The sequence below is a fragment of the Sciurus carolinensis genome, chromosome X, assembly GCF_902686445.1.
Source record: "Sciurus carolinensis chromosome X, mSciCar1.2, whole genome shotgun sequence".
Classification (NCBI taxonomy): domain Eukaryota; kingdom Metazoa; phylum Chordata; class Mammalia; order Rodentia; family Sciuridae; genus Sciurus; species Sciurus carolinensis.
In genome coordinates this window covers 85,309,994-85,335,732 of record NC_062232.1, presented here as the reverse complement: position 1 = coordinate 85,335,732, position 25,739 = coordinate 85,309,994, and the positions used below count along the sequence as shown (strand labels likewise).

At 39.4% G+C, this 25,739-nt stretch overlaps 1 long non-coding RNA gene across 2 annotated transcripts; it reads left to right on the top strand.

Annotated features, from left to right (window-relative positions):
* Window positions 1-1,982: 1,982 nt before the first annotated feature.
* On the top strand, window positions 1,983-25,002 carry LOC124971878 (uncharacterized). 2 transcript variants are annotated; one of them, XR_007106400.1, is made up of 4 exons: window positions 1,983-2,399; window positions 16,840-16,980; window positions 18,041-18,150; window positions 23,527-25,002. It is a non-coding gene; the product is annotated as an uncharacterized LOC124971878 (long non-coding RNA). The 2 variants fall into 2 exon arrangements; XR_007106399.1 differs by lacking the exon at window positions 1,983-2,399 and having other exon boundaries at window positions 15,223-16,980.
* The last annotated feature ends 737 nt before the right edge of the window (window positions 25,003-25,739 follow it).

Below are 25,739 nucleotides of genomic sequence, written 5' to 3'. Positions count from 1 at the left end.
GCAGGATGTGTCCTGGCATATTTGCTACAGATCTGCCACCAGCAACTCAAGATGCTGAGGAAGCAGGTTCTCTCCCTGGCTCTGGCAGTGATCCTGGTGAACAACCTCTTAGCCATCTAGCTCTGTGGTTACAAGCAAATGCTTTGTAGTCCCTCTAATCCATGAAGAGAGGACAGCAATACCTCATCTGAAGGGTTACCATGAGATTAATTCCAGGCACTAACATAAAGAGCCTGCAGCTAAACACTCTAAATGATCAGCTTCATAAATTTGGCAATTTTTTCTCAGGGAACTCATGTGGCTCCTGACCCACCTGGGCAGCCCTTTAATTAGATTTCAGGTCTGAATCACCTTGAAATCCTTTCCTAAAACTGCAGTTGAATCTTCCCTTTTGGTCAAAACAGAGCTTCTGTTTCAAGATCATTCAAGTTATTAATCCATATTAATATGGGCCTCAGAAAATGGTAACCCCATTTGGTACCAAAACTGTATGCCAATGTCTGTTTTCCCCTCATAATACCAGCACCATATATTATCAGATTTTCTCTTTGTTGTCCGTGTGATCTTATTTTTCCCAGAAGTGCCCCATTGGAAGACTTGTCTCAGATGCTCATTAAACTTAGAGATTCAGAGTGTCTTTCCCCCAAATTGCCATAGTTAGCAAATAAGAATACATACAGGACATCCAGCTGAATTTGAGTTTCAGATAAACAAAATGATATTGCATGTGAATAAAAATTATATGTTGTTTATTTGGTGTTCAAAATTAAGTGTGTTAAATGTAATCTGATGGCCCTATATATGTAGGGCTTTGTGAAGGAGAGTCAAGGTGCTCAAATCAGTTGCCCTACCTGTTTTCAGGAGAAGCCAGATGGTTGGAGCCTCCAGATGACTGCAGCATCAGATGACAGCAACCACGTGGATCAGAAAAGGCCCAGCTGGATCAAGTCAACACAGATTCCTGTGAGATAATCAATGGTTATTGTTTGGGGTTGTTTGTTAAGCAGAAATAGAAATCCAAAATATGTGGCTTTGTGAGCTTTCCCTCTTGTGGTCTGTTTTCACTGAATGAAAATGGGATTCTCTTCTTGAAAACTGAAGGAGGGGGATTTGTTATAATTTCAACTATAGTTTACCTGTGATTTCGTGTGCGAGTTTTGATTTTGAATCATTTCAATTTCTTCTTGAAGGAATTTTTTACGGTTTTTACTCTACTCTTAGAATTTATAAATTAATTCAATCCCCTTTCATAAGATGACCCTTCAGTGTGGTGTGTGAATTCTGCATGTTCGATGTCACATGGCTAGGTCATATGCAAGAGTCCTAAGACACCTTCCGGTGTCTCTTTGCTCTGATAACACTCCCCTACGGTCATTTTTAAAGCAAACAAATTCCCGTTAACAGATACATGCTTTGTTTCCTTAGCCGGTCCAGAATTCCGCTCACTGTCAGTGCCCCAGACTACTTTGTCTAATTGGCACTCGTCTCAGATGGTGGCCTTCCGCAGAAGGAAGGCATTTTTGCTACTAGAGAAAGGTGAGGGAAGGTGTTTGCATAGGCATTTCCTGTGTGGAGAAACTGCTGGCGCAACGCGGTTACCGTAGTAACCTGACGTCATCATGCCGACCATGGCGACCAGGACGACATTCTAAGAGCTCCAGGTGATTTGGTGAGAAGAGCATGACCCCACCTCCAGGTGTGTGGACTCAGCGGAGGGTGTGGGTGCCCCGCAGTGGGGGCTCACCACCCCCCCGGGGTGTGGGGAGATGAAGGAACCCCAGACCAAGTCGCCTCGATTCCACTCTGGGACTCGGTGCCCCACAGACTGGAGAGGGAGAGAGATGTGGGACCCTCCTGACCCCAGGCAGCGTGATGTCCTGCTCCAGGGTGTCCTGGACTTACTTTCCATGTAAAGGCGGGGTGCAGGAGGAGAAGACAGGGAATGGCCCCCTGTGAACCCAGCTCTCCTCTGTGAAATGGGGGTGGGATGCTCATCCACAGGCCCACCCGCGTGCAAGTACATAGCCCTGTGGGATCACAAATGCCTGTATAAATTCAGGCCTCTTACTCCTTTTGAAATTCGTTTTTGGGAATAGAGAGGAGAGGAGAAGGCCTCCCGAGTAGCTGGTGAGAAGCCCATTGTACCCTCCGGTTGTTATGATCACTACCCAATTGTATAAGTGTTGTTGATCATCGACCCAGTGCCTAGCATGGTGCCAGGCAGATAGTTACTCTAATAATGCACAGTGATTTCTGTATTCCATTTCTTTCCTGGAAGCTCTTCATATGACTCTTAGCAGGTATCAGAAGAAGATAGTTTCTGAGGATGTGGGTCATGAGTGCTGCTGAAGATCTAGAGGGCAGCAGTGCTCAGGAGACCCCCAACACTTCCATCCCTGGTAAGATATAATGCCTGGCTCAAGTGAGTTCATAGATTTGAATAAGAGTATATGGCAGAATAGCACACTTGAGGTTCACAGAATAGGCACAAAGGAGAGAAGCTACTTTGATCTCATCCTTGATGAGGTTCAGCAGGTGGGATTTCATTCCTTCAGCAGTACGTGGTCTGCAGTAGCCCTTGAGGCCCTTGCTTGGAATGCCTTCTTTGTTACAAAGCAAGGAATAGTTCACTTGAGGGAAAAATGATGATTAATATGCATTTGCAATTATTTTCTTTAGTGCTCGGGATTGAGGTCTTACACATGCTAGAAAGGCACCCTACCACTGTGCTACATCTCCAGCCCTCCTATATTTTTGAAATAGCATCTCTTTAAGTTGTCGAGACTGGCCTTGAACTTGTGATCATCCTACCTCAGCCTCCCGAGTAGCTGGGATTACAGGCATGCACCACCATGCCTGATTGTGTTTTCAGTAACATATATATATATATGTACACACACATACACACAAATATATATATATATATATCCTGAGTATATAAATTATAAATAGTGATTTGCACATGTGAAATATCTATCTATATCTCTATATCCATTTTCATAGTTCCTGGCTCAGAAACTAGAATTTCTCTTTCCTAAGGCAGTCATAGAGTCTCTAACCTTCCTCTGTCTTGGAGCTAGCTATAAAGAAATTTTTTGACTTGTCTGGTCTGAGAGTAGGTCATATGACCCTCGTGTCAGTAAGAGTCCTGCCCCATATCATGGAGAAAGGAATGCCATACAGTCATGCCAAAAAAAAAAAAGTCTCAGCAGGTCTTGCTGGGTTTCCCTACCCAGTCTAGTAGCACTAGATCATATTCTTTTTCAGTTACATTTCTTAATGGTTCTTCATGCTTTGATTATGCTTATTTATGAATCCTCTATAAACAACCCAAAAGGACTGGGTTCAGAGAGTTTCTGGATAGCTGAACAGATGGAGATTCCTGGAATGTGGCACCTGGAGAGGGCATGAAACTGCAGGCCTCTTTTCCCATACTTGTCCTACATATCTCTATATCTGCATCCTTTTGAATATTCTTAATAATAAACTGGTAAATGTGCTTCCTCCTTTCTGTGAGCCGCTCAAGCAAGTTAATCAAACCTGAGAAGGGGATTATGCAAACCCTGATTTATAGCTGTTAGGTCAGAAACACAGGCAAAACAACCTGGGCTTGTGATTGGCATCTAAAGCATGGGAGGTGTGGTCCTCAAGATTGAGCCCTCATCCTGTGGGCTAAGAACTGAACTGTGTGTAAGAATTGAACTGCATTAAAGGATACCCAGGTTGTGTCCACAGCTGCAGCATTGCTTGCATGGTCAATGGGATAAAAAAAAAATCCACGATTCTGGGGTCGGAAGTGTAATGTTGAGTTAAAGTTTGGGAGGAAATGTGTTTGCGGTCAGTTTTTCCTCTATCTACACAAATTGGTCTTACTGTAATGGGTGTGGAAATGTGAAATTTTAGGTCTTTCTAGCAATTTGAGATTATGAAACCTCTTTCCTGATAATGGCATTTTTTTGCACTTTTTAATGCAAGATTAAAATATTAACTACTAGCAATTGTTTCAAAAAGAAGAATTTCTATAAGTAGAGTTTGCTGTATTAGAATGACACATATAATATCGCATTCCCTAAGATAACCAGTCACTCTTAAGTATTATGATTACATTCCTAGAACACAATATTTTTATTTCTATACTTCAAAAGGAAATGGGCATTAACTTTATCATCATATGATAACAAGTGATCATTTCTTTTGTGATTCTATGTGGCATGGATGAATTTGATAGTGTAGATCCATTAATAGAACAAGAGAATAATAGTAGTAATCATCAGGCTGATTTATTTAATTATATCAACGTCTCCTGTACATACTTAAAATATAGTAAGTTTTAACATACATGTGTACTGATAAGTTCACTGTTACAGTCGAAATAATAAACATACTCATCACCTCAGGAATCTTCCTCATGTCCCTTTGCAATTCCCTCCCCCTACCTGTCTCTAGCTTCCCTCTCTGTCACTTTGCCCCATTCTCAGGCAAACACTGATCTTTTGTCACTGTAGATTAGTTTTTGGTTTTTATAAAAGGAATCATGCTTTGCTTATTCTTTTTTTGTTTGCCTTCCTTCATTTGACCTAATTATTTTTAAATTTATTCTTATTGTTGCATGTATGACTAGTTCTTATTTTTTATTATTGGTTAAAATTCCATGACCGGAATATACTACATTTTGTATTATCATTTGAGTTTTCCCCATTTTGAGTCTTTTTAATTCATTAAGAATTTTGATTAATTGATTTATTTTTGTGGTGCTGAGAATCAGACCCAGGGCTTTCCACATGCTAGGACAAACACTGTACTCCTGAGCTTCATCCTCAGCCCTTGAGTCTTTCTTTAAATTGAAGGCTGCTGTGAAAATTTTTAAATTTTTTTTCATGGACAAATGATTACTTTCTCTAGGGAAAATATTTTGGAGTACTATCAATGGCTAGAAAATTTGGTAAATGTAAGAACAACATTGTAAGAATCAGACAGGTTGTTTCCAAAGGGGTCATACCATTTCCCCCCACCAACAGTGTATGAGAGTTCCATTGTCCATTAGCTAGACAGCACTTGGTATGGCCAGTCCTTTTAATACCAGCCATTTTCAGAGGAATATAGTGGTATCGAATTGTGGTTTTCACTTACTTTTCCTAATGATTTTAAGTATTTCTTCCTCCTCCTCCTCCTCCTCCTCCTCCTCCTTCTCTCTCTCTCTCTCTCCCTCCCTCCCTCCCACTCCCCGCCCTTCTATCTCCCCTTCTCTCTCTCCTTGTCTCTCTCTCTCTTTCTGGTACTGGGGGTTAAACCCAGTGGTGCTCTACCACTGAGCTACATCTTTAGCCCTTTCTATTTTGTTTTGAGGTAGGGTCTCACTAAGTTGCCCAGACTCCCTGAAACTCACGATCCTCTTACGTCAGCCGCCTCAGTAGCTGAAATTACATACATGCACCACCATGCCTGGCTTGAGCATATTTTTATTTTTTCTTCCTTTTTGTATATCTTTCGTTGGTGCAATTTCTGTTTTGCCTGTGTACTTTTTGTAGGATCTGTGTTCTTATTAAACCTTTGTGAAATTTTCTGTATTCTGGATGCAAGTTTTATCACATGTATAACTTGCAACTATTTCTTCCCCTTTAGTGAGCGGCTTATCTTTATTCTTTAAAATGTGTCTTTGGAAGAACAGAAGTTTTTCATTTTGAGAAAGTCCTATAAATTTTATAGTTTTAGCTTTTATTTAAGATTGTGCTTTATCTTGAGATTACTCTTGTATATAGTATAATAAATGGGTTACAATTTTCTTTGTACCCATGGAAAGGTACTTGTTCCAGAAACATTTCTTGAAAAGATTATCCTTTCTCCTCTGAACTGCCTTTGCCTCTTTGTCAAAAATCAGTTGTCCATATAAGCTTGGATCTATTTCTATATTCTTTAATTGTCCTTTTGATATATATTTCTGTCTTGATGCCAGTACAACACTGCATTTGTTACTGTAGATTCATAATGAATCTTGAGTAATTTTTGTTCTTTAAATTTATTCTTTTTCAAAGTTGTTTTTCATAGTCTGGATCCTTTGTGTGTCTATGTGATTTTTAGAATAAGTCTGTCAATTTCTTCTTTAAAATGCATATGGTAGGATTTTTTTAAAATTGAGTTATAGATGGACACAATACCTTTATGTTATATTTTAATGTGGTGCTGAGGATAGAATCATGTACTCCATATGTATGAGGCATGTGCTGTACCACTGAGCTATAGCACAAGCCCAGTACAGTAGGATTTTTATTGAACTGAATCTATAGTTCAAGTTGAGGAGAATAGATATCTTAACGATATTGAATGTTCTGATTTACGATGATAGTATGTCTCTCCATTTATTTAGGTATTCTTTAACTTCTCTCAGCAATGTATTGTGCTTAATTTATAGACCTTGCACATACATGGGCAGATTATCTCTATGTATTTCATACTTTTTGATACTGTTATAAATGGCAGTATTTTATTTTAATTTGTTCTGTTTAGATGTTCATGACAGTAGAGTGTATTTTGACATATTATACATACATGGAGTATAATTTAGGATTCAGATCCTGTGGTTGAACATGATGTGAAGTTTCACTGGTCATGTATTCATATATGAACATAGGAAAGTTATGTCCAATTCATTCTGCTGTCTTTCCTATTCCCATTCCCCCTTCCCTTCATTCCCCATTGTCTAATCCAGTGAACTTCTATTCCCCCACCACTACCATTTTGTGTTAGCATCCACATATCAAAGAGAACCTTCAGCCTTTGTTTTTTGGGGATTGGCTTATTTCACTTAGCATGATGTTCTCCATTTCCATCCATTTACCAGCAAATGCCATAAATTCATTCTTCTTTATGGCTGATTAATATTCCCTTGTGTATATATACCACATTTGCTTTATCCATTTGTCTGTTGAAGGGCACCTAGGTTAGATTCATAGCTTAATTATTGTGGATTGAGCTGCTATAAACTTTGTGTGGCTGCATCACTGTAATATGCTGATTATGAGTCCTTTGAATATATACCAAGGAGTGGGATAGCTGGGTCAAATGGTGGTTCCATTCCAAGTTTTCCAAAAAATCTCCATACTGCTTTCCATAGTGGCTGCACCAATTTGCAGTTCCACCAGCAATGTATGAGTGAACCTTTTTCCCTGCATCCTCATCAACATTTTACTAGTATTCTTGATAATTGGCATTCTGACTGGAGCAAGATGAAATCTCAGTGTAGTTTTAATTTGCATTTCTCTAGTCGCTAGAGATGTTGAACATTTTGCATATATGTTTTTACCGTTCATATTTCTTCTTCTGTAAAGTGCCTGTTCAGTTTTTTGCGATTTATTGATTGGGTTATTTGTTTTTTTGGTGTTAGGTTTATTGAGTTCTTTGTATATCCTGGAGACTAATGCTCTATCTGAGGTGCAGGTGGTAAAAATTTTCTCCCATTCTGTAGGCTCTCTTCATATTATTGATTGCATTGCTGTGAAGAAGCCTTATAGTTTGATACCATCCCATTTATTCATTCTTGAGTTTACTTCTTGAACTTTAGGGGTCTTGTTAAGGACATCATTTCCTAAGCCAACGTGATGGAGATTTTGGACTAGTTTTTCTTCAAGTAGGTGTAGGGTCTCTGATCTAATGCCTAGGTCCTTTATTCACTTTGAGTTGAGTTTTGTGCATATGGATTTCCAGTTTTCCCAGCACCATTTGTTGAAGAGGCTATCTTTTCTCAAGTGTATGTTTATGGCCTTTGTGTAGTATAGGATAACTGTATTTATGTGGGTTTGTTTCTGTTTCTTATGTTCCATTGGTCTTCATTTCTATTTTTGTGCCAATACCATGGCATTTTTGTTACTGTAGCTCTGTGGTATAATTTAAGTTCTGGTATTGTGAAGCCTCCTGCTTCACTTTTCTCATTAAGGATTGCTTTGGCTATTCTGGGTCTCTTATTTTTCCAAATGAATTTAATGACTGCTTTTTCTACTTCTATGAAGATTGTTATTGGAAATTTTATAGGGATTTCATTAAATGTATATAGTGCTTCTTTTTTGGCAGTGGTAGGGGTTACCTAGGGATTGAACCCAGGAGCACTTAATCACTTATCCATATCTCTATCCCTTTTAAAAATATTTTATTTTAGAGGCAGGGTCTCTCTGATTTGATTAGGACCACACTAAGTTACTGGCTTTGAACTCATGATCCTCTTGCCTCAATCTCCTGAGCCACTGGGATTATAGACATGCACCACTGCTTGCCCAGTCATGTATAGTGCTTTTGGTAGTATGACTTATGTGGCAATATTCAAGTTATAATTTTTATAAGTTTTGTTTTCACTGATCTGTCTGATCAGTCAGAAGCCAAATGTTTAACAGTGATTGCTGGGGAATCGTTTGACTACTCAAGGATAGAAGATACTTAATACATCACATCTGTGTTGTCAAAATTCTCCAGAGAAATAAACAATAGGGGATAGATAGATAGATAGATAGGGAGAGAGATTGAAAGATGGTTATTTATTTATTCATTTATTTATTTATTTTGTTACCAGGGATTAAACCCGGGGTCACTTAACCACTGAAGCACATCACATTCTTAGCCCTTTTTATTTGTTATTTAGAGAAAAGGTCTGTTTCTTAGGACCTGCTAAGTTTATGTGGCTGGCTTTGAACTCATGATCCTCCTGCCTCAGTCTCCCAAGTCACTGGGAAAGAGATGTTTATTTTAAAGTATTGGTTCATAAGATTGTAGAGGGTTGGCAAGTCCAAAATCTGATGGTAGAGACCAGCAGACTTCAGGCTCTGGAAGGAGTTGAAGTTTGAGTTCAAAGGTAGTCTACTACTTACTGACTAGGAAGAGCCTATATTGCTCTGAAGACTAAGCTGACAGAATTCCCTCTTCCTTGAGGAATATCAGATTTTTATTTTATTCAGGCCACCAAGTGATGGGTGAGGGCCACTCACATTGTGAAGGGCAATGTGCTTTACTGAGTCTGCTGATTTAAATGTAAATCTCATCCAAAAACACCCTCACAAAAACATCCAGAATAGTGCTTGACCGAATATTTGGGCACTGTGACTTAACCAGTTGAGACATATATTCAACAGTCATGACATCCATTTACCTGAATTTGTGTTATCAGTTTTTATACATTATTGGCAATACACTGAAATCAAGGACAAAAATGTCCCTGACACAATTCTAAAGATCATTTCCAGAGAAATTAATCACTAAAATAAAATACTTTAGTAGCTCTCAGTTTTTCGAATTAGATTGTGGACTTTTCCTATTTTATCCCCAAACAAATCTACCCTGATGAACTCCTGGGTTCTTTGGTGGTAAGAAAAAGAGAGAAAGAGCATGTATGTGTGTATGTGGACATGTATGTATGCATAAAATATGTATTTTATGTATATAACTGAAGCTGTGAGGTATATTTATTGTGAGAAATTTTTGAGGTTAATTATTACGTGTTATGCCAGTCATATGCAATTCTTAGCACATATTAGGAAACGAACAGAAGATGTTAGCTTTTCGATTTTTCAGCCTGGCCAGTATGGTTACCATGGTGACTCAGTGACTGCTGTGGGATTTGGTGCAGACTGAGCATCCATTTTTTATTCTTTCCTGAATCATTTCTTACTATGAGAGTTTTGAAGCAGTGCTTTCATAATTTTGTCATTTCTTCTGGATTTATTAATTGACACTTGACTGTTAGAGTTGTATTTTATTAATATGACTCATCAATTGCTATTTTGCTCAGTGTTAGCATTTATTATAATAGTTACATATTTTGATGTTCATGTTGTCCCAGTATTTGCTAGTGGATATGCCATCAAGTCTCAGTGTTCATTTGATGCCTCTCTGGAAGTCCTTGAGCATGTATTTTGTTCTCTGAGCCTGACCATCTCCTTATCTGTAGAAAGGAAGTAATGTCTGCCTACTTCATAGTATTACTTTAAAGATTTGGTTAATTAAAGTCTGGAAATACCAATTTACTTGTGGTAGGTCTTCAACAAATGTTAATTCTCTTGTTCAAATTTGCTTCATTCTGTCATTGCAGTGCCTCTAACTTTAACATGATATCATGTTTACCAGAGAGAATACTTAGAACTGGAATACCAAACAGGGATAAAATTATGAAACATTATTTTAAAAATACTTAATTGAGAAAGTTGGGATTACTGTCACATGCCACCACACCCGGCTAGATCTTTGTGATGTAGGCATTGACAGCTAGAAATTTTCTTCTTAGAACTACTTCTGCTGCATGCCATAAATTTTGGTATGTTATATTTCCATTTTTGTTTGTATGAATATATTTTAAATTTTTCTTTTAATTTCTTCCTTGACTCATTGGTGTTTGAGCATGTTTAATTTTCATCTATTTGTGAATTTTCTGAAATCGCTCCTGTTATTAATTTCTAGTTTCATAACAGTGTAGTCAGAAAGGATATTTGATATGATTTCAATCTTTATGAATTTTGTGGACTTGTCTTGAGGTGTAACATGTGATCCATTCTGGAGAATGTTCTATATGTGTTTGAGAAGAGTGTTTATTCTGCTGCTATTGGATGGATTCTTCTTGACACTGGGTTGGACTTTTGGTTGTAGTGACACTGGTGTCTGATGACTGGAGTTGGTGGAGCTTCCATGGAGCTGAGGCCTGAAGTACAAGCGTACACAGAGGGGCTCTATCTCTGAGAGCCAGGATGGTAAGGGACCTGATACCTGGTGCACAAACACCCATACTGCTGCATTGGTGGAGTACACGACATACAGACATTTGTGAAATAATCAGGGAGCTAAGAATGGGAAGCACAGTTGTGAACAAAGTTCGAGTGGCTCTGTCATGAGGGCAGGGCCTTGCCCTCTGTGGTGGCTGAGCTCATACTGGAACACAGTAGTGCATGGCAAAGGCTTGACTATGTGGCCCGGAATATGGATTTAATCACTGTGGCAGTGGCCCTGGTATCTGAGGTATGGGTGGACACAATGCAGCCACAGAGCCTTGGTCTAGAGTATAAGTAGTCATCTAATGACTATGGCTCCAGATCTGGGAAAGCTTGGGGCTGAGAAAGGTGGTGGCTCCTTTTTCAATGTAGCTCAAGAGTGGACACTTCTTGTGTGTCAAGGAGGCAAACGTATCTGTGTCTTCTCTCTGGATTTCTCTTATAAGAATGGCAGAAGCCTTAGTGGTGAGCAAGATGCTGAATCCTTCTGTGGACCTGGCCTCTGGGGACCAGGGTGGTTCCTGCTTTGTGACTGATGGTGATAACCTCTGACTTTGTTCTTTGCTCCTAGCCATCTTCAGGCATCTGAGGTATGCCAGTCTCACCAGAGACCCTTTTGATGTGGATATTCTCCAGGAAGTGTTTTTTTGTTTGTTTGCTTCACTGTGTTAGAGCAGATTCTTTAATGGATCTTTGAACCCTCTATGGTATATTTTGGTTTGTGAATGTCTATCTATATATTTTTGTTGTGAGATGAAGGCTGATATCTCCTACTCTGCTATCTTGGTAGGTTTTTTTTTTATCCTTTAGACCTTTTTCATTGTTTCTCCTTAAATGGAATGCTGTTTTGTTGCATGGTTTTGTCTGTAGATTCCTACTGCCACATGGGAAAACAGAGAGGAGGAAACATGAGAACAAACGGACATTTTCATCCCAAAAGTGGCAGAGTAAAGTGAGAACATGTTGTGAAACAACTTTTGTCTCATGACCTTCTCTAAAATCCTGGGAATTGGAGGCATGCTCTGACTGCTGAATGTATGGTTCCTTTAAGAGACATGCTTGCGCTTTCCCTGTACGTCTGTAATTTCCCAACTGTGCCCAACTGTGATTGTCAGTGTAGGTAAATTTATATATTAGTTCTGTGATGACTGTATTAGCTAATTTCCTTGACTTAGGGATGTTCTCCATTCAGAAACAGCCACTTTCCTAGGGGAAGAACTGGAGGTATTTATTTTTTTCTCACTTCCAAAACCAAGACATTTTTGTTGGGGATAAAAATGGAAAATACATGAAAGGAAAAGCATCATTAAAAATCCATTAAAATTCTATTACTCATGAATAAACATGGTGAAATTTTGAATATATGTATATTCAAAAGAGTTTGTCTCTCAAACGAACCTTTTAGAATATATGTATTCAAACTTTTTTCACAAGTTTTACTGTGTAAATGTAACTATATTTTAAAAAAGGAATTGGAAAACATACTACTTATCCCCTTGTTAACTACTTTTTTGACAGACATCATATGAAGGGCAATCCATGTCCATCGCTATAAATCCACATTGATATTATAGTCAAATTGGGCTTTAAAACAGTGATTAAAGTGGTTGATATTTATTGTTGACTTCCTATAGTGGCACACACTATTGTCAGTGTGAAGCCTGCCATTGTTCATTTAACCCTCACCACAGCTGATGAGGAGGGCCTATTGATGTTCCACTTTAACATAATGGAACTGAGGCCCAGTAAGGGCAGGGCTATTGAGTGGAGAGGCTTAGATTTAAAAACAGGCCATGCAGCATCCAAGCAAGTATACCTAACCAGTATGTGCTACTGCTCTCATCAGATAAGACCAGATTTATTGTTAATCACAGAAAAATGAATGAAGTGCAGATAACTTGTGTTTTCTCAGTTGACTAGACAGAGACTTAAAAAACAAATCTTTGTCATTTAGAATTTGGAGAAATGTGTTCTATTACACTGTGAACCGTGCTGCTTGGTATCGTGTCTCCCTTCCTGTGTCTTAGGGATGTTCCCCTTCTGCACTGAGGGACTTTCCTATAGGTGGGACAGCAAGTGCTTGTTTCCTGATTATTTTGTTATTTTGTGTATTTATAAGAGCAATAGATATTCATTATAGATAAAAGTAGAAAATATAGGAAGTAATATAAAATAATATTCCCCAAACTTAGCATCCAAAGTAAGTCCTGCTCTTGCTTTCATCTAATTATATTATTGCACAAGTTTTCTTGTGCATATGTTTATTTAAACATGTATGGCTGATTTTCTCTATTTGTTTACACAATATAGGAACTCATTTTAGTTTGTTAACCTGCTTGCATTATTGTAGAGGGTTGCATGAATTATATCTCCTAACAAGATTTGTGCAAGACCTAGCTACTAGTACCTGTGGGAGCAGCCTTATTGGGGAATAGGGCTTGTGCACATGTAATTTAGGATCTTGAGATGAGATCATCCTGGATTAAGGGTGACCCCTAAATCCTGTGTTTTTGTAGTATTGACACCCACCAGGAAGGAGGTCATGTGACTGAGATAGACATTAAATTTATGCTGCCACAAACCAAGGGAAATGGAAGCCATGACCAGCTTTAAGAGTAAAGAAGGATTCTCTTTTCTAAGCCTTCAGAGAGGGTGAGACCCTGTCAACACACTGATTTTAAACTCCCAGTCCAGAACTGTATGAGAATAAATTTCTCTTTTTGGCCAGGAAGTTTATGATAATTTGTTATGGCAGCCCTAGGAAACTAATACACTCAGTAATAATGTATCTCAATAATTTTGGTCCTGGGAATTGAGGCCAGTAGTGCTTAGCAACTGAACCACATCCCCAGTTCTTTTTATTTTTAATTTTGTGACATGATCTTGCTAAGTTGCTTAGGGCCTCAATAAGTTGCTTGGCTGACCTGCAACTTGCCATCTTCCTGCCTCAGCCTCGTGATTTGCTGGAATTACAGGCATGTGTCCCCACTCCCAGTCTTTACTTTTTCCTTTCTTGTTTGTCATGAAAACGTATATGTTTTACAGGGTAACAAATATGATAAAGTCATTTGTTTACAATGATTCTAGTTCTGTTTGGAAAATTCACATGTATATCAAAGCAATTCCATGTGTTGTTGACCCCAAGTATACATGGCATTAACTGATTCATCTCTTCCCCCTCAGTGTAGATTGAAGTGTCAACACTGTAGAGGTGGCACCACTATAGAGTCCTCCAATGACAAGGGCCTTCACCATTCATTACCCCAGCCCTGAACAGGCTTCCCAGACCTTCTACCACCCACTCTCAATTATTCCTTCTCCTGAATCCTGGACACAGCTGCCTAGACTGCTGACATCCCCATCCTCTTTCAGTCACTTCCTCCTAGGTCTGTGCTGCCCTGTGCCCACTGGTGACTGCCAAGGCATGCTAGAGCTACCTGGAATTTCATTGTGTGTTTTTACAGTATTTTTTTACACCTACCGGTTTTTGGAATGAATTAGAATCATTCTGTACAAGCTGGTTTCGAGGGTGGTATCATTTTTTCTGCTCGTTGTGTAAACTGCTCTGTAGAGATGTTTGATGATGGTGGTATGCTATTGCCACCTCGTGACAGAATTCTAAACTGCAGCTTTAACCACTGTGCAGGCAGGTGGGAGGGCGGGGCTTGCCCAAGCCCACTCTGCAGAGCTTTTTGTCTTCTGAATGGAAAAGGAGGCATTTCCAGTGTATGAGTATACGAATGACCTCCAGACCAAGGGTGAAGACTGTCATTATTATGCAGAGAAATTCTATGTGAGAGAAACAAAGTGGTATCTTCTATTTATGGTTAAAATTCTCTGGATAAATAGAGACATATGAGTAATTATGAATTCAGGTCACTTCTGATCTTTGTAACCTGCCTTTAATTATGGCAATATGTACATGTAAACAAATTTCTTTCTTTTTCAAAATATTTTGTTTATTTATTTATTTATATGTGGTGCTGAGGACTGAACCCAATGCCTCACATGTGCTAGGCAAGTGCTCTACCACTGAGCCACAACCCCAGTCCTGTAAACATATTTCTATGAAAACATTTTAAATGACAAATTTAGTTTTATTTTATATTAACTTATTTTTTCATCATATAGATATTCCAAGTATTTTACTTGTATTGTTGTATAAATATTTAGTTCCTTTACCACTTGTATTACAGACTGTTTTATTATCCTCACATATATATATATATATATATATATAAATTTATTTGTAAATCCCCTTTTACTACAAGTTTCTCAAAACACTTTCAAAATCATTAAATATATGCTATTTTACATTATCCCAATATATTAAAATTATTATTAGTAATGTATATTCTTTAAAAATACTTTTAGTTGTAGATGGACACAAAACCTTTTATTTTATGTATTCATTTTTACGTGGTGCTGAGGATTGAACCCAGTGCCTCACATGTCAAGGCAAGTGCTCTACCATTGAGCTATAACCACACCTCTGCTTTTTTTTAATGTATATGTTTTAGTCATAGATGGATACAGTACCTTTATTTTTATTTATTTTTATGCAGTGATGAAAATCAAATTCAGTGCCACTTGTGTGCTAAGCAAATGCTGTACCACTGAGCTACAACCCCAACCCCAGGACGGTAGTCTTTATAACCAGATTCTTATTCATATCCCCCACTATGTCCTGAAGATAGACTTCTAAAAGGGAAATTGATGTGTAAAGGGTGTGCACCCATGTGGCCCTTGGCTAAGTACTGCCATCCTGATATTCATAAAGGTAGTTCTCATTTAGTGTCCTTAAAATGTAAGTATGTATAAAAAAGTATGGAGAGGCATGAGGAAGGTAATCATGCTGACTTCATGTCACCGAGGGCAGGCCTTCAACTGTACTTTGGACCCATTCTTGAGTCACCACCATAGTTGGAAGATGTGAAAGGGATCAGAGGTAAATCAGTCTTTCACTACAAGGGCAACCTTCAGGAAATTTTTGGTTGTTCCTGTGTTTCAAAAGAAGACTAGGGGCCAGAAAAAGAAAGAAAGCAAGGGGGTGGGCAGAGAGAGAGAGAGAGAGAGAGAGAGAGAGAGAGAGAGAGAGGGAGAGAAGGAAGGAAGACAATTAAAATCACATGTTTTAAAGTTGATGATTTTTAGTGAATATATTGAGTTGTGTAACTATCACCATAATTGACTTTTAGATGTTTCTGTCACCTAAAAATTCCCATTGTGCTTCAGTGCAGTTAAATCTGCACCCACCCCCAGTCACAGGAAGCGCAGAATTGTGTTTTTTTCTCTATGAATGTTTCTGTTTTTGGCATTCCATGTAAATGTAATTATGGTATTTGATCTTTTGCATCAGGATTCATTCACTTCAGATAATATTTTCAAGGTTCATCCATATTCTAGCATTTAGAATTCATTTCTGTTTATGGCTGAGTAAAATTCTCTTGTAAGGATATACTGCATTTTGTTCATCTAGTAACTGTCGATGGTCTTTGGATAATTTCCACTCTTTGTCAATTATGAATGATGATGCTGTGTACACCTATTTACAAGTTTCAATGTAGACATGTTTTCATCTCTCTTGAGTATATACCTGGAAGTGGAATTGCTGGGCGCATGGTGACTCCGTGTTTATGTATTTGAGGACCTGCTAGAATGCTTTCATGGCCCTGACAACCATGAGGCATAGTTGGTAGTTTTTCTCCATTTTAGCTCATTCTATGAGTTTTGAGAAAGAGTACCACAGAGTTGAAGCAACCTCCTCTCCACATCATATCTGGTACTACACGATGCTCCCATGACAAGTCTTCACTTGGTTACGGCAGTGTTCTTTAAGTTTCTTCAGTGCACAGTAACCGTTTTCCACATACCAGAGAGTATGTGGAGAAAAAGAAAGAACATACTGGCATCATTCTCTTTTCACTGTGAGTCCATGTCATTTCTGTGTGGTGGAATGAGTTTCCTAATAGGGAAGTGGGAAGGGAAGAAGGGATTTGAATCATAACCATTCATCTGAAGTCACCACCCACCCCATTTCTTCATGTTTCCTGAATTTTCCTGTCCCCTTATTTTATCCCCCTATTTTATATGAGAGAAGCATATTCCCTTGAGCTCCTGAATGGTGAGAGCAACTCCTCATGCTGTATATGCTGCAAAGAATGCTGGAGCAAGACAGACAGATCTCCCTGGGCAAGCATTAGATCCAAACCAGAAACTTTGGAACATTCTTGACTCATGGGTAAGTCTATTCACTCTCTTACCCTCACCTGGGAACACATATATCTGTTGAGTGTGAGTGTCTTTGCTATGTGGAAGAGTTGTGGCAGGAAAGTGGACATAGGTAGAAACTGAGCACTTGGTGAATGATTCAACACCCAGGTCATAGGGTCCTGGTCCTCTGTTTTCAGATTCTATTCTCATGTTGAGCACTTATCATCTTTCTGTCCCTTCCCAGGGACAGTAGATGACTACTTTCTCTCTATATCCCCTACTGTCACAAAAGGCTGGGAAAAATAGCAAAAGCTGAGAGAGAGAGAGAGAGAGAGAGAGACAGACAGACAGACAGACAAAGGTGGCCTCTAGAGGACTTGCTGTTCTCTTCTCTCCTGGAGGAGTTGGAGAAAAAGAAGAAAGTCGGCACCCTATTTCCTCCTGTTGCAGACACAATCATGTTCCCAATTTTTCCTTACACTTAAACTCATGGACCAGCCAATTCACATGACACTATACTGGGCCTCATGGCCTAAAGATTTCATCACCACCACCATCTTCAACATGGGGGGCTGTTGAGTGAGTATTCACTCATGGGGCACAATACAGGGAAAGTTGAAAATGGCCAATTTCCAAATGGGAAGCTGCTGGTTCTGTTGTGGGGAGAGCAATAAATGGAACTTCATTTCCTTCCTGCCACTTATCTGGAGAGAATCTTAGACTCTGTGAGGCTGAGTTGGTCACATGTGAGATGGAACTCACTATACCTTCACTGACCTCTGATGGTAAATAGGAAATGCTGAAAAGTACCCATGGGACACTGTATCATTCCTGACTCCACTGCCTCCTCCCTCCCAGGGGAAGATGACATTGACCAAAGCCCTAAAGTGTTAATGCATAGGAGCCTGTGCAAATGGAGCAACAAGCACTGAAATAGACCCCAGAAAGTAAGGTTTAGGCCAAGCACAGAGCTGTGGGATATGTTACCTGGTGGTTGGGACAGGGGATTAAATCATGGCACCAATTCCTATTACAATATATGCTTGCTGTTCCTTACTTTGCCATCCTGTTTGACATGGGAGGAGCAGTTTCCCATTGATTCTGAGGTACAGCAGACAGTACAGAGCAAGACAACATGGATGCTGGACCAAAGATGGGAGTCAAGAGACTGGATACCTCCCTGACTTCAGATTCTTGGGTGAGTTACTTCCCCTGTGCTGGCCTCACCCTAGCACAGGGATGCCCCGTAATAGTTGCCTGAGCTTCGGGTCAAAAAAGAGTTTACTCTGGACACCACTGATGATGTTTAAGTGATTGTTTTTTCTTAATTTGGCTTGAATTCCTATATGGTAGGCAGAATTCCAAGATGACCTCCAATTACCTTCCCCTTTGTGTAATCTCCTCTTCTTTGATCATGGGTTGAACCTGTGAATATGATATATCTTCCATGATTGTGTTCTGTTATGTAGCAAAAGGGAGACTATCTGGGTAGGTCTGACCTACTCAGTCAATCTCTGTAAAAGTAGGGAAGTTTTTTTGGCTGCTCGGAGGAGGGGAAGTCAGGGATTCACAGCACAGGAAGCATTCAACACACCATGGCTGGCTGGAAGATGAAGGTAGCTACACAGCCGAGAATTGGACTAGTCCCTAACAAGCAAGGAACCTTTTACAAATGACAGCCATAAGGAAAATGAGGCCTTCAGTCCAATAGTCACAAGTAAATAATTTCTGTAGCAACAGTCCGGATTTTAAAATTAGATTATTCCCCAAAGTCCCCAGTTGAGATCTCAGTGGGGTTTACACCACTACCTTGTTTTTTCCAGGCTTGTGAGACACTAAGCACATAATAAGGTCATGCTGTGCCACACCTCTGACCTACAGATTTGTGAGCTATAGAACTGGTATATATGTTAGTCCCTCCACATATGGTTACACAACTGCAGGAAATTTATCCATTCTAATTAAGCCAGATTCATACTCATTGCATATACAGTATGTATGTGTGTAGATGATACTCGGAGAGAATACATCATGTGATGACTTTTACTAGTGCATGGTGAAACTGATGGTTATGAATACCCTATAGAGATTTTAATGTAAATATGTTTGATTTAAGACATTTGAAAGGGGATCATAAATACCATAATAAGCAGATATGTCCACCTGGACAACTTTTCAGTTGCCTCACCCCCAGAAAGACCCATTATCCAAAATCTGTTTTTGACATTCTCATGCTTATCTCCACATTTTACCACTTGTGACTATATACCTAAACAAAACACATGATTGCTGTGCTTGTTTGATATATTTTATATAGTTACTGAACATAGTGTTCCTGAGATCTCTCTAATAATGCAGCTTTGGAGTTTTGATATTTTAACCATGCTTGGTGACCATGCTTACACATTTGTCAGAGGCCACTAATGGGGCCTCACTTGGAGATTGTCCCTTACGTGTTGGCAAGTGTCTGCAAAGGAGTTATATCAATTTTTCCTTTCCGAGCTTCGTATGCAGTTTTTATAACTCCAGAATTTCTATTTAAACAGGACACAACATAAATACAAATTCAGTGGTCACATTTGTTTTTATTTCTTGTTTTTTGTTTGTTTTTTTTGTCAAATGCTATAATTGTTCCAGGACATACTCTGAGGCATAAAGAGTGAACACTATCTTTGTTGTTGTTAAAATGCACGTAAGTGACGATTTGGGCCTGCTTTTCTATTAGGTGCAGGGTCTCTGTTCTAGTGCCGAAGTCTTTGATACTTGGAGTTGAGCTGGGAAACACATTATTGCACAGATCTACAGACATAGGTGTTTTCATCATGTAGTTTTGGGGATACACATTAGCAAAGGGATAATAAATTTTAACTAGACAGTAAATACTAAAAAAGCTAAATGATCATCTTCTTTGTTGGGGTTTTTTCTCCTGATATGGACTGAAGAGGCCTCTGCTGTCGTCACTGATTTGTCACACTTCTTAGGGCTGAGCTGACATTTCACTAGCTAACTTGTTACCTTCAGGTCCCTTGGACCTGCTCCATTCATCCTTCCATCCAAATAGGAAAATTTGTCTCATGGCTGAGATGGACTATCCACAGTCACCCATAGTGTTAATATGGAGTAGTGCTTAAGTCCCTACTTCTGGAGGGACCTGTAGATCTCCTCCCTCATCGCTGTGTGGGCAAAATCTCCTTTCCTCTCCCTTCTCTGTATCTTTAGAGGCTCTCCCTTCCCTACCATGTACAAGCAGCCCAATTCTTTCCATGAGTTTAAGTTTTCATAAAAGATGGAAGAAACACAGACTTCAGATACCTTCTGTTTTATCCTGCTATAAACCTCCCGTAGGGCAAGAGGAAGGGGCACCAAGACTGTCACCCTGCTGGAAATGCAGGAAGGTTAAAGGGACAACCAAGATTAGCCATCACAGCGCTATGTGTCCTGATAACCTTGGCTAGAGATTTGCTACCAGCAAAGCAAGGTGCCCCTGCACCCCAGAGCAGTTCAACACTGAGAGTTTCTGTTTGGCTCTGGCAGTGGACCTGATCAACAACCTCTAGCTCTGTAGTTAGGAGCATGTGCTTTGTATTTACACACAACCATGGAAAGAAGATAGTAATATTTCAGTAGCAGTGGTGTCCTGAGATTCAATCCAGACACTAAGGTGAAAATCCTGTAGCTGTACTCCTCTATTAAATCTGCTTCACAAATAATAGCTGTCTTTCTTCCCTGGAGCAGGGAATTCTTATGGAACTTGACCCACCCCCTTAGTTGTGGATCCTTAGCCAAGTACACATCAGAGTGACCTTGACAAGACTTCTCTAAACTATCATCAGGAACTCCCTTGTTGGTGGAAACAGGGCTTCTACATCAAAGGCCAATCAAGTTGTTCATCTGTAATCATATCTGCTTCAGTAAATGCATACATGCATTTGGAACCAATGTTGTATATGAAAGTGTATTTTCCCTTAATTCCACCAACACTAGGTGTTGTTAGGTTTTGTCTTTTATTGCCAATTTGATCTGCTCCTTTTATCATGAGCTTCCCATTGTGTCATCTAAAATGATCATTACATTTGCATATTCATAGGCTCCTAGGGTTTTAAGATTTGGCAAATAAAAAAACATGCAGTTGAATTATCATAAACAAAATAATATTGCATACTACATCCAGAGAAACAGAATCAATGTGTCTGTTCTTAGAAAACAAATTTATTTTCAGTAACTGGCTCACAGGATTAATGGAGGCTACAATTCCAACATCTGCAGGACAGGCAGGCAGATTTTACACCAGGGAAGATCCAGTGCTGTAGTTCAAGTCCAAAAACCATCTGCTTCCCAAATTCCTTCTTCTGGGTCAGTCCCTCTTTATTTTCAGGCCTCCAATTGACCTGATGAGGCCCACCCACATTGTAGAGGGTAGTCTACTTGACTCATAGTCCACTGCTGTGAATGTTAACTCCATCCAAAATACACACTTATAGAAACATTGACAACGATGTTGAGCTATCTGGACCTCCAGAAGAGCATTGATGAGATATCTATACATTGTGGCACAGGGAAGTTGTTATATATAATTAACTATCACATACTTAAAAATTATTCATTGTAGCTTGGTAGGCTGAAGCAGAAGGACTACTTAATACTACTAATTTGAGGCTGACTAGGAAACATAATTAAACCCCAGTTTGAAAAATTTTGTTTTTCATCTATAATCCAAATTTGACTGGGTGTCTTCTATGTCCTCTTATAGTCCTACAAAGGAAAGGTTCTGTGGAGGAACAAGTTGCTCCAGGCAACAGCCCCACTGAGCTCAGCACAGGTTAATATCCATGTTAGGGACTCTCTGGATGTCCCAGGTGAGTGACACCTCCAGATGAGTATAGCCTCAGGTGGTAGACATCATGTGGAGCAAAAAACACCCAGTTGAGACCATTCAACACAGAGGCTTCTATTATAAACATCTATCGTTTGGGAGTATATCGTTGAGAAGAAGTGGAAATCCAGAGCATTATGGTGTTGGCAACTGGCCCATCTTCTTCTGTAGTCTGTTACCATTGGATGAACAGGGATTCTCTTATCCATAAAGACTTAAGGAGGGGACTTTGTTATCATTTTGTCGATAGTATGCATGTATTGGTTTATGTGTGGGAATATGTTTCTGAATATCACATCAATTCCTTTTTGAAGGGATTTCCCAGGGGAATTTTCATGATATGTGCTTTTCTACCCACTCTTGAAATTTAGAAACTATTTCCAATCTATATATGTGATGGATGCTTCATCCAATACCTTTATTTTATTTATTCTTTTTTATATGGTGTGAGCTGCCTCACATGTGCTAGGTAAGTGCTCTACCATTGAGCACCAAGCCCAGCCCCTCCAATCCCTTCCTATAAGATGAGCCATCACTGTTTTCACCCCTTTTTAGGAATTGAAAGGCTCTTAGTACAAACTACTCCCTGAGCCATATGAAAAATTATATCTTCAGCCAGTTGTGTGATGAGTGTGCAATATGACAAGGGACATTTGTTCACCTTAAGAAGTGTTGTTGTGAAACACTGTCTCTTGTTATAGGGGTAGCCCTTGGCAAGGAAGTCACTTTCATTAGGCACACAGAGATAAGACTCCTTCAGTAGACAACTGATAGGTATGCATTACAGTCCTTGACTTTGTCATTTCCCAACACAGCCCTGCTGAGGGGATAAGTCTGCCTGATCCTGGGGATCATTAGTAGGAAGCTCAGGTGCAAGAAAATCTAGGTGACATTCTCCAATATTAACTTTTTTTTGATACCAGGGATTGAACCCAGGGGTGCTTAACCACTGAGCCACATCCCCAGCCCTTTGTACTTTTTATTTAGAGACAGGGTCTCACTAATTTGCTCAGACAAGTTAATGAAGCAGGCTTCCATCCTCCTGCCTTGGCCTCCCAAGGTGAGTGCCATCATGCCTTGTTCTAATATCACCTTTGTAGTAAAAGAGTTGATTTAGTTTTCTTATTCTTTGTTCACATATTTCATTTGGTACATAGGTCAGATTTGGGGAATCACTACTTTGGGTGACCTTTAAAACACAAACCTTGTGAAGTAAAAACATAGGAATAGGTGAAGCAGTAAAAACACAAACATTGGGCAGGGGATATAGCTCAGTGGTATGGTGTTTGTCTACATTATATTGACTATGTTATTCTAGTCCCGCCTCCCTGAATTAACTGAGATTCCCCAAATGACATTTTTTGGTGATCATATATCATAGATTTGAGTAATTATGGACAGACTCTTACTTTTCTACCAGATGGCTAACTGTTTAGAGTGGTGTATTTTACATGGCTCAGCCATCTCTAAGTGCCCTAGGAGCTATTCCTGGTTTCTGTGTGCTGGTACTACTCCCGTAGGGGCATGGGATTTCCCCCCAACTGGGCAGAGTTTCCCAACATTCCTGAACCCCAGCCTAGTCCCTCTACTTACTATGCTTTCTCAGGTGGTGGCCTCCAAAAATGGAGTTTTGTCCCATTGGCAGCTTATATGCTTTGTTGTAGCCCTTGAGGCTCGTCTATTTTATTTTTTTTCCCTTAGTATGAAAAGCAAGAAGACAAAGAGCCAAGAAGAAGCATTTCCAGTTTGATGGAACAGTCTGCACTGTCGCTTGCTATAACAACCTGACATCATATGGTGACCATGACAACATTTTCCTAGAGACTTCCATGGTATGGCAGTAGGAGCAGGGCCCCAGCTTCAGGTATTTGGACTCATCGAGTGTGTGAACAGAGTTCTTCCCGTCGCCTGCGTCTGAGGCTGGTTCCTCTAATTAGTGCACTTTCTCAGGTGGTGACCTGAAGAGTGAAGGTGTTTTGACTTCAGAGAAAGAAAGTAGACTGAGAGGAGGGCCGTGCAGAGGTATTTCTAATACTGAGGACCAACGTGCGTGTCATGGCTGCCATAGAATCCAGATGTCATTATGGCCACTATGGTGACTGATGACATTTTAAAGGAGACCCACTTGCAGTGGTTGGAGAGCATTGTCCCACTTCCAGGTGTTTGGACTCAGTGGAGGGTGTTGGGAGATAAAGGGATCTGAGACCCAAATGACCTTGATGCTGCACTGGGACTTGGTACCCCACTGACTCAAGAGGGTGAGAGACATGGGACCTCCTGGCCCAAGGCAGTGTGATGACCTGTGTGGATATTTTGGGATCATAAGTGCTTGTATGCATTTAGGCCACTTTTTATTCCTTTTCATAGTTGTTGTTAGCAGATGAGAGTTGAGTAACAGAGAAAGATAAGGTCCTGGTGAGAAGACCATTGTACCCTCTGGCTGTTATCATCACTACCCAGTTGTACCAGTGCCACTGGTCACTGACCCAATGCTTAGCATGGCACCAGGCACACAGTTACTCTGAGGCACAGTGACTTGTGGTTCTATTTCTCCCTGGGAAGCTCCTTGTTGGGCTTATATCAAGTGTCTGAAGGATGCAGTTTCTGAGGATCTGAGTGGTGATGGCTGCTGAAGCTTCTACTCCACATCTGAATGCTGTAGTGCTCAGGAGACCCCCACACTTCCACCCCTGGTTTAAGTGAGTTCACAGATCTAAACATAACCCTGTTGTAGAATAATGTCTACAATGTTCACAAAATCACATAAAATAGACAAGCTCTTTTAACATCATCATTTGAAGAAGAAAATGGAGTTTTGTCCCATTGGTAGCTTATATGCTTTGTTGTAGCCCTTGAGGCTCATCTAGAGATGGCTTCTTAGTCTGAAAGCAATAGATCCTGCAGCTTGTGGTAGGAACTTGATATTTAGCATGAATTTTACATAAATTTCATATACTTTTTTGATTGTACGAATAAAAATCCATGATCCCTTTCAAATCTTCAGATGAGTGTTGAAGTATGCAGTTGGTTAGAGGCATCAGGAAATTGTAATATGGAATCTTCCTTTGTAGCCAAGTTTTATCCATTCTTAAATTTTTTTTATTATTTTTTATTATATTTTTTATTATTATTTATTTTTTTATTATTATTATTATTTTTTATTATTATTGTATACAAATGGGATACATGTTGTTAAATTTTTGTAGAAACCAATAATTATCTGTGGATTAGTCTGATGTTATTAATTTTTTATTTTCTAAAATAATTAAACTAGAATTTATCCTATTGTGATTCAGAGCTATGTTCTTTAAAATAACCAGATATACTGAAATATCAGTATGATTATTTTAGCAGATTTTATCATTTCATTTTTGTACTTCAGAAAGAAATGTGTGTCACCATTACCTAAGTATTTAGATAGACCTCATTGCAAATAATTGCTTCTATTTTCGTCATATATTGTGTGAAAAACTAGATAAGACCTAGTGACTATAATATGACAGTATGATCTTAGTGGAAATTTCTGATTAACTGAATTTCATCAAATCTCTGAAGAATGCAAGTGTATTTCCAATGCTTTATTGAGGTATGATTGATGTCTGCATATTTAAAGTCTCTTCTGTAGTAAGTTTTGACTTCTGTAAGTACCAGTGAAACTGACACTACAGTGAAGGAAATAGATATCCATCGCCCTAAAAAGCGTTTTCCTGCCCCTTTGCCATCCTCACACCCACATATCTCCCTCCAGCCTCCCTGCCTCTCCCACCCATCACCATTTTCAAGCAACCACTGTTCCCTCTCTGTTGATCATTTTGCATTTCTTATAGTGTTATGTAAACAGATTTGTATAATATGTATTCACTTTTGTCCTGCTTCTTCTGCTCAAGCACTGTTTCATTATATGGATATACCAT